This window comes from Tachypleus tridentatus, chromosome 11, assembly GCF_004210375.1.
Source record: "Tachypleus tridentatus isolate NWPU-2018 chromosome 11, ASM421037v1, whole genome shotgun sequence".
Taxonomy (NCBI): Eukaryota; Metazoa; Arthropoda; class Merostomata; order Xiphosura; family Limulidae; genus Tachypleus; species Tachypleus tridentatus.
The window spans coordinates 98,223,788-98,233,879 of record NC_134835.1 but is presented as its reverse complement, the minus strand read 5'-3'; the positions used below and the strand labels follow the sequence as shown (position 1 = coordinate 98,233,879).

The window sequence follows — 10,092 nt, the reverse complement described above, 5'->3', positions numbered from 1 at the left end:
GCATTTCTCATTATCAGGTAGCAAATGATTCCAATATTAATGAAATGAGGGGGTCATTTGTATCATTTTATGCCAGTAATGTTTGCCTTTTACAGATATGATATTATAAACTCTTATCACCTTTCAATTGTTTTGTGCATTGTATTTAAAGCAGTTGCTTATCATCTTTATAGATCATTATTTGATCTATCTATTTGTTTGTTTGTAGCTAAGCACATAGATACACAAAATACTCTCTGTGGTTTGCCCATCACGGGTATCGGAACCAGGTTTTTGGCGTTGTAAATTCATAGACACATTGCTGTGCCACTGAGGGTCGTTTGATTGGTTTCGTTTGGTTTGCTGTCCTTAGTTTAGCATCTACCACCAACTCTTGGGCTACTCTTGTACCAACGGGTAGTGGGACTAACTGTAACATTATTGACCGCAACTCTTAGATTGCATTTGATCAATCTTCTGTTTCGTTAAAAACTGAAGAAGTGGATGTATCTAACTGCCACAAATTTATGTGAAAAATATCCAATAAAAATTACAGGAAGGTTCACGTTTCAGTTAATATAACAGAAGGAGAAGTTTATAAAGACAAAAATAAATATATATTTTAATAAAACTTTAACAATATAAAAAAGTATATATATAATAGAAAATAGTCAAGCACCAAAATAATTCTAATCAATTAAACGGACATACTGGACAAAAGGTGAATGATTCATTTGTTTTAAGAAATGTTATGTCTCAATTAAAAACAATATTTCTAGCTAATGAGGGCACTTTGCAGCTGTTCTTGTTGGAGTGGAACGCTTTCTTCAATATTCAAAAAATACGCTTGCTTCTGGAATATGAATCATTCCGGTCATTTCATCTTTTATCGGTAGAAACTCTTATGCTAACTAGACTTTCTGTATCAGTTGCCGAAATATAAGAAAATGTAATGCTAGAAATCTGGATATTTTACTTATAGCTGCTTGCTTCGTTTTCATCGATTCAATCCGAGTGCTCCGTCACCGGTCTGTGGAAGTTGTGTTTATTATTAATGGTTCTACCGTCAGGGGGATTTGATCTGCACGCAAGTAGCGGAAATCATTCTTTAGTAGCAGGGTCGACCAAATGTTACAATGTACGTGTAGTACTTCAGAGAAAAACTAACTCTCAGACAGTGGATATGTTTTTCACCTATACCCCTTTCATTCTATGAAACTATTTGGACTTTTTTTTAGTTTCAAAACTATTTAATTTCAACCATAATATAAAAACAACTGAACCTCATTCTTTTGTGAGCAAGATATATTCGATGATCGATCAATCTAGTTTAGCAGTTTAACACAGTTATCAGGCACTAAAGAATGTACATTAAACACGATAAAAAAGATGATTTCAAAATATGAATTGAGACAAAAACATTAAAATTATTTTATTCTTTAACTATTCTTTATATGAATATTCGTCAGTCACCAATTCGTTCAAAGTTTTTTTTTTAAATTTATAATTCCCCACAGTTTTTTTTTCAACACGCTTGGTAGTTATGCAATTCATCTTTTCTATTATTGGTGCTATTTAAAGGTTTGGAACCATAAAACGTAGATTTCAATGGTTTTTTAAACACTTCTAAAACATTTGTCCTTTATTGAGTCAGCGGATTCAATATTCCGTGTTGGAGAGAGCTGAAATAATCCTTTGTTTTGCTTTGCATTAAAACAAACTGCTTCTATATCTATTATTTAATTGATTACATAATCGAATATGAGTACACAAACAGTGTTAATAAAACTGACGTAAAGATTGAAATTCATCTCCTATTTATAGAAAATGAGTAATTTTATTTCCTTTTGTTTTCAACAGTTTTTTATGATAAGTGTTGTTTAGTTATCCAATGTGATACATTATATGGACCTCATTGTTATTGAATGGCATAAAAATGCATATGTAATTTTAGGGTTAAATTAAACTTCATTTGAGGGAAAATGAACCTGAAAATAAACAATTCACTTCAGAAGGAGCTTTGGCACCATAAATGTCTAACAGAATCAGCGGTTTTTTTTCGTGCCACATACACTGCATTGTGGTTTGAAAGATAGGTTCGATACCAGCAAAGTGATGAACGTATTTCTAAATTATTTGTAAAAAAAAATTGACCTCCCAATGGCACAACGGTATGTCTGCGAATTTCCAATTCTGAAACTGGGTTTCGATATCTGTGGTGGGAAGAGCACAGATAAAGCTTTATGTAGCTTTGTATTTATGTAGCTGTGTTTAATTACAAACAACAACAACAGAAATCTTAACTTGATCAAGATTATAAAATTTACTTTTTGTAGTTTAATATGATATCTAAACTCTGTTGTTTTTTATCGACAACTTACAACACTAAAATTACTGCCTGAAAAATATAAAAACAGTGCAAAAAAATTTGGTAATCATTCATAAAATGTGAGATTTAATTAATAGAAGCCTAAATTCATATAATTTACCCGCATAGTCATACACAGTGCAATATATGGGTATGTCCTGCAAATTACTCTAATAATTATTCGAAAAACAACATTGTAATAAATATCTCTAAAAGATATTTGGCTTCTTTATTTCAGTCTGTGTAATTTTCCATTTTTTAAAAAGAAAACATTCAGTTTATTCCTGATAGGTTTAGTTGTATGTAGAATATGACTTACTTTGCTATACTTATTTTAATTTAATTATTTGTGAAAGTCATAACGTTACTGAGTGGTTCCACGAACCAGAAAACATGTATAATTAAAATAAAATAGTAGTTGTATTGGAAAGACTGTCCGTGATTTACCTTGACTTAATCACCTGATACTTTTAAGAAAGACAAAAAGGTTTAGAGTCAAGTACAAGTTAACTATGTCAATACTAAATGGATAATTTATACATAGATTGTTCAGTACTGTTCTTTCCACACTGGTTTCAAAACACGTGATTATGAATATTTTAAACACCTTGTTCTCCACCATCACAGCCACTCTTTAGTCTTGCGTGGAAAGTATGTACACAAGGGAACAGTTCACGTTTAACATCACCACAGCTTCCACAGTAATACTGTTTTCCTGCCGTACCTTTCAGTCTCGTATGAAGAGACTCTCTACAGGCAAAATAAACATTTCCATTGTTTTATTAATAAATTCGCAATAATTAAGTAGAAAAACATCTCGAAATGATTATTCCTAAACATAAAAGACATCATTTAGTGAAGCTACAAATTAAAACGGTGTTTAGAATTATGACTCATTATAATAGGGTTTGTCTTTACAATTATCAAGCACATCAATAGTTTTCATTCAGGTAGCATTTTATTAGTTCACAAAAACTGGTTTGAACTTATTACAACAAAAATGAAGGAACACGGCTGAAAAAACTCAAACCAACACTTTTCACCTGGACTTTTTAAATAACTCATTGATTTTCGTAACTGTGATATACATGGCAACCAGTTTTTTGAAATTGCACCTCTATGTTTACCATGTAACAAATGATTATAAACTGTAAAAGGTATTAAGAACATTAGTCACCTGAATATTTTCCACTCTACTTTGCCAGTTTGAACTACAACATTCTGGTGAACAAAACATTTTAAAGCTTTTATGGACTCCTATGAAAAAATTTTCTCAGGAACAAAAAACAACAACATGAATTTCAAACGTTATCTGTTTCAAAGACTCTGGTTTTAAGAATTGATAGTGTAGTTGAAACGTAGTTTCTGAGATCAAAAACCAACAGAAAAAAGAAAACAAAACACCTGATTGCTCTTCATATTACAACAGTAGTTCTGATTAACTATGATAGATAAATCGCAGATGAATTACGCTTACTTCTGTATTAAGTTATATATTCATTTTCTCGTTAAATACTGCAGTTGATAGTTGTAAACAGTTAATGTTGCAACTCAATACTGATCCTGTAAAGTGTAAGACTTAGCTTACATTCCACCTCATAGGCCTTCGGCGGATACTTTAGAGGGTATTATGGCGTACTTTTCCTCTCTTTCCAACATAATTCAGGAGAACTACCGTAATGGTAATAAATATATATGCCTGTATATGCAATATGAATATAAAGGCTACCTTGGTATACGGATATATTGATCAAGAAAATAGCGTTGTCTACCGAATATTAAGTATTCACAGGCCATAGGTAGGTAGCTAGAGGTCGATATTTGGCGTCATGGCCCAGTGCTTTACTTGTCTACGCAGCCTATCACAGAGCCCCACGCTGCACGTGCTTTCGTGCCCCTGCTGTGGCCGCTTTGCTGCAGTACCAGCCTAACATTCGAACTAGCTGCTCGGTTACCGACATGTGAGTATGGCGTATGTGTGGTCCTCCTACCTCTAACCTTGAAGACAGTTTCGTTCCGTCAGTTATATCTAACAAAACCTGAACCGTCCGTTCCGTGCCTTTCGTATCATACAGCTGACGTTCAATTAAAAAATAACTTAAACATACTAATACATAGTTTAATATGAGAGGACTTGTCTTAACTGAAAGATTGTATAAAGTAGTATCACCAGTGAATTAGTTAAACCTAACAATTAAATTTAGTTAACTATCATTAAGAAAACCAAAAACCTACGATCAAGAAAATCTGATAATAATTACTGTTAGACACGTGATTGATGTAACCTAATGAAGGTAAGTCTTTAGCTGCTTCGTTAATATTTAGACATTTAGGAATTACAATAGTATATATGAAAGTTACCGATGGTTTGTCATTTATCTGTTGATTACCTATTTAAAGATTGATCAACCTTCCACGTTCAGATTCTTTAAAAATGATTCAAGTTTTTTCTGTGACCACACAACTCTGCACGTGCTATTTTAGCAATATTTCAATAACGTAATTTAGTTTCAGTACAAAATAGAAAATGAAGTCTAGAAAATAGCTAAATAGGTACAATGTAAATGTTATATATATATATAGAATCATGTGATAAAGCGTTCTAAGTTTCAGCGTGTTTCTTAATGTTGCACCTCGAATATCAGTTCCTTTCTAGATCCTTACGTCATGATTATATAACGTTAAAAATAAACTCACTGTTGAAAGGTTATTTCACTGTACGGTATTAAAAGAAAAACAAGTTGTTTCTATAAACTTACATGGTTGTAACTGACATGTGCTTGGAAACCCTACATCACAAGCCGGTGTTAGAAAAATTAACTTATATTTGGGCTTAAACTCCGTACGATGTTTTAATGCTCGTTTTTTTTATGAAATTGCCAGTTTATATTACGTTTTAAAGCTACTTGTTTCTGGAAAACAATGACGAACGTTTGTCTGGAAAAATGTCTTGTTTAAAAATCTTTACACAAAACCATGCTTCAACTTTGGTAGCATGTGTTTCTAGTATTGAACAGTTTGAAACGGCTTACGTGGTATAGAAAAGAAACGCGCAAATTCACTTTCCTGTAATGTAATATCTTGTTAAATCAATGTTTCCAAATATCAACTTGTTTTTGGAGGCCTAAATACCATTAATGTGTTGAAACGACCGTCCCGGAACAAAGACCCAACTACCCAAGAACTTTAGGAAAGTGGACTTTCCTTCACTCTGATGAAATAAATTCAATTTTATGAAATCAGTTGGATTATTGGTTTAGTTTCTAGAAATATTTTTTTCTGTTCCTTCCACTTGCTTTGGAATATCATGTGTTTGAACGTTCGTCGAGGGATAATGGAATGTTAGTGTTATAGGCAGGTTTATGACTGTTATTTTTTAACTTAGTTTTTTCATTAAGAGCTACAGAATGATAATAAATAGCTTCTTTCCCAAGAGGTCTGGAGCTTGACATGTTCTTATTGACTTATACAGAAATAAGTTTCTAGATTTAGCATTTATTTGAACTTTATAAATAGTAGAGTGGTTTATCATTCACGGTTTCTAGTAGTGAACGTTTTTCCTCAGGATTACATGTTGAAACAGCATTTAATACTCTTTGTACTTTCAAAATCTTTAACGATAATATTATATTGTGTATAATATTAATACAGAGATAAATTTTTAACTCTCTTAAGGACATATCTTGTATGAATGATTGTTTAAAAAATGTTTCAACAACTATTTAAAGCTCAGTAGATAATCCCCCAAAATTATACTTTTTTGTGACATAATAACTTTTCCTGTATCTTGAAATAATTTGAATATTTTTATATTTATCCAGCTAAATAAGTGAATATATCTTAATTTACTGTGTTCCTTTTACAAGAAAAACTGTTATTTTACTTGTTTAATTGCTTTATTGTTTCGAATAGTGAAACTGCAGAAAAAAGATAGGCCTGTAAAACCAACGAATTAATGTTATATTAATAATTTTACATTGTTCAAAAAAATCTACATCTTAATTTGCGTCTTTGGTTATTGTAATTTTTTAATTGATAATTTTAATTATTGACTGGCTGGGGGACGGTGGTTCTAACTAAATTCAATATTTAAATTTAAAAAAGAAAGTGCTATTGAAAGATACAGTACTTTACTGCTTGACTCCATATTCTTTGTTTTAATAATTGCTTTAACAGCTGTTCAAAATTCAATAGGTAATCCTCATATATAAACGAAATGTTAAATAGAGAGAGGCTTTATTAAAACTAACAATATTGAGAAGTTAGTTTAGTTATTTAGGTTTTCTTTAGCTTTATTAGAACATCAAATTCTGTTTAAAATGACAACAGTATTTCTTTTATATGTCACTGTTATTATTGTATTTAATTTTGATTTAGTATTCTGTAGCTTGAAGATATTGTTAAACATACATTAAAACAAAATAAAATATTATGTACTCAAAGTCTCTTGGCAAAGAAAATTCTTAAGAAACTAGTACGAGAAAGTGTACAAGTCCATTGCATTTTACACTTACTATTAAGACAGATAAAATCGACGCTTAAACCTTTATGGTATAAAAGGATTAACTACACTTTATCAAAATGATATTCCATGCTATACGCCGTCCTCGAAACTGCTTCGTCAGTCTTCGATGTGCATTATTACGTACTATTGGCAAACCTGCAATTGTTATTTTAACAGTATTTTCCAAAGGATAATGGTACCAGTCCACACACCTTGATAAACTTCACAACAGACTATCCTCTGTACACGGAGGTAGCTAGCTTTAACGGTCACGATTAAGTAGATCAAAGACACGAAACTTCATTGTAACAGCACTGGAGGATTTGGCAGGTATTTGGTAGAATGAGATTACTGGATTCCCTTTTGTTTTACAAGTATTTCTTTCTCATAAAAATATATGTTAAATATAAGATATAATTAGAGTCTTATAAGCCTTCCTCAACCTCAGGTTTTTCTTCATCATGATAATGGTACTAAAAGATGTACCAATACAAGCTTTATTTCACTTTTTTTTGTTGAAGATTTTTAGTTGGCTTCACTTTACAAATAAAGAATATACTCCAGATTAGCTTAGAGAATAATTTGGAAGTTTGTTATCGTTAAGTTCTTAGTTGTACGAGTCTTCCTGTTTCCTTGGAGATCATTGAAAACTATCTTTTTCACAATGTTGAGTGTTTGTAATCTACGTCATTTAACAATCTCGTTAAGTAACCACCATCATCTTCTCGTAAAATATTGGGTCTTTATCCTCCAACCATAAATCTACTAGTGCCGTTATCCCACGTCTAATAGTTATGCATTCGTCATAACCCAAATATGTAGGTGCTAATCCTTTAACCTATCGTCCCTTGGCTCGAATTTTTGCTACACATCACTGAATTAGTACATGTAAATTATTTTTATAAAGTGCTTTAACACCGCGTATATAATTTGATTTTTGATATGTTCTCGTTACTTGTATTATATTTACACAGTTAAATTGTAATATAAAGTCATGTGCACATCATAAATGCACGAACTGCATTTTACTCATAATTTTTATAGTTGTCTATCGTCTTACTCACACACTTATAACCGAATTCATATTTTATAATATAGAAATGTTGTAGTAATGTATAATATTTGAAAGAAAGAACCCACACAATGCAATTAGAGAATCTTTATTCAACATTCAAATTATTTATCTTTCACATTCTCTGTTGAAAGCTTAATCTTTTTAAAATATTTTGAATAATGTATATATATCAATTGGTTTTTTAACAAAGTTTAAATTGTTCCACGTTATTTTAATCTTAAAAAGTAAATTTCTCTACAAGAGCACGGAAATAAGTAATTTATTTGAAATTTATGAAATTCTTTTTTTAATCTGATAGAATATTGCTACATTTGTATATTATATTCAAAAGTATCAGGAAGACATCTTAACACACTGGGAATTTTACTAAGAATAGTACATAAATAGAGCACTGCCTGTTAGCTGTAACGTTTACTTTAATGTTTTGATTGTCTAAGGTTAAGCTCAAAGCTAAACAATGGACTATCTGCGCTGTGTTCATCAGAGGTTTGAAACGCGATTTCCTTTAGCGTTATACGTCTTCAGATTTGCTGCTGAGCCACTGGGTGGGATGGAGATTATTGTCCTGAACTTTTTAAAGAGATTCTTATATGTTACACGTTTTTATTAAGCAGTCGTGGACATCAATGAGTTTCCGGGGGTTATGATACTAAAAATTTGCGTTTCTATACCTGCTGTAGACACCGAGCATGTAGCCCGTTCTGTGATTCCTTACAAAATTTAATTTTCTTCATTCAACGAATGATGATTCAGCTTAATAACTACTGTCTAATTGTCAAAGAGTAGTTAGTACTAAATCCTTAACTTGGTTTATTTATTTTCTACTTGCCTAAACATGCTAAAATATTTCTATAGTAATTAAAAATGTTGTTAAGACCAGTAAATACCATCTTTTTCCTGGTCTATAACACTCAAAATCTTCTGAAGTCCATCCAATAAACTTCAGCTTCACAAAGTTTATTCCACATTCATTAAGTGTTTTTTCTTTTGCTGCTTGTTTCCCTAGCCATTTTGAAATATTTGTTAATTTGTATTATAGTTAGTATTTATTACCCTAGACACGTACTTCTGTGGCTGAATCATCATGATTCATTTCTTAATTACTATAAAATTTACTCTTGGTGAACTTCAGAGCAGACGCGCTGTTTTATAGGAATAATGAAATCAATAAATATAGTTAGTTGTTAGGTTTTAGTAATCATAATCACTTATTTTGAGTAGGTCAGTTGAAAATCGAAACAGAGGTACTAAAATATTGTCTACTTATGAACATACTATGACCTTAAATACTGGAGGATTTAAATGAGTTATTGTACACGATCAATCAAAACGAATAACTCAAATAGAAAAAGCTAAAACAATGTGATAGGATATAGTTTGGTTTATAAACTATCAAGTTTTAGTTATTTCGTCAGTTTTGAAAAGAGATAGTGATAAAACGGCAAATACAAATATTACGTCTGTTGTTGCTGAGTAATGTCATACAAAGGGAAGATGAAAATATATAGATATTGAGGATTTTCAATGTAGCCCGGAAAGATTTATTGGCTAGTTTGTGTTGAACTTGACATAGAGCCATATTATTAGGCACTTAAAGAACACATTTTAATGACTTTGTCTTTTTTTGTGTGTGCTTACAAAATCTGCAACAGCTACTCAAAGAGAAGTTCCGGCATAATTAGGTGGTCAGGGCGTACGAGTTGCAATCTGAGGGTTGCGGGTTCGAATTCCCGTCTCACCAAACGTACTTGCCATTTAAGTCGTGGGAGCGTTATAATGTTTTGTCAATCACACTATTCATTTGTAAAGAATAGCCCAAGTGCTGATGGTGAGTGATGATCACCAGCTGCCTTCTCTCTAGTCTTTCATTGCTAAATTAGAGACGGCAATTGCAGATAGCCCTCGTGTAGCTTTGTACGAAGTTAACAAACAAAATAGAACTACATGACTTGCCTCTTGAAGAGTATCATATCTCCGTAGGGATTAAATTATGATAATAAGTTATTCAGTATCGCACTCACATGAGGTAACACTCCATTCACTTTGAACATACAACAGAGATAAGTACTGAACTGTGCGAGGGAGAACTTATATATCACACAGAGGAACGAACAAGACTTACCGGAAAAGAACGTTGGATACCCTATTTCAACTCAAAAGATGTGT

The 10,092-nt window shown here is 31.8% G+C and overlaps 1 protein-coding gene across 1 annotated transcript in view; it reads left to right on the top strand.

The window, feature by feature from the left end:
- The first annotated feature begins 4,288 nt into the window (after nt 1-4,288).
- The window catches only part of LOC143232873 (uncharacterized), a 68,674-nt gene continuing 62,870 nt past the window's right edge, over nt 4,289-10,092 (top strand). Inside the window, exon 1 of the mRNA XM_076468861.1 lies at nt 4,289-4,641. The gene's annotated coding sequence lies outside the window, so the exon portion shown is untranslated. The remainder of the gene's footprint in view (nt 4,642-10,092) is intronic.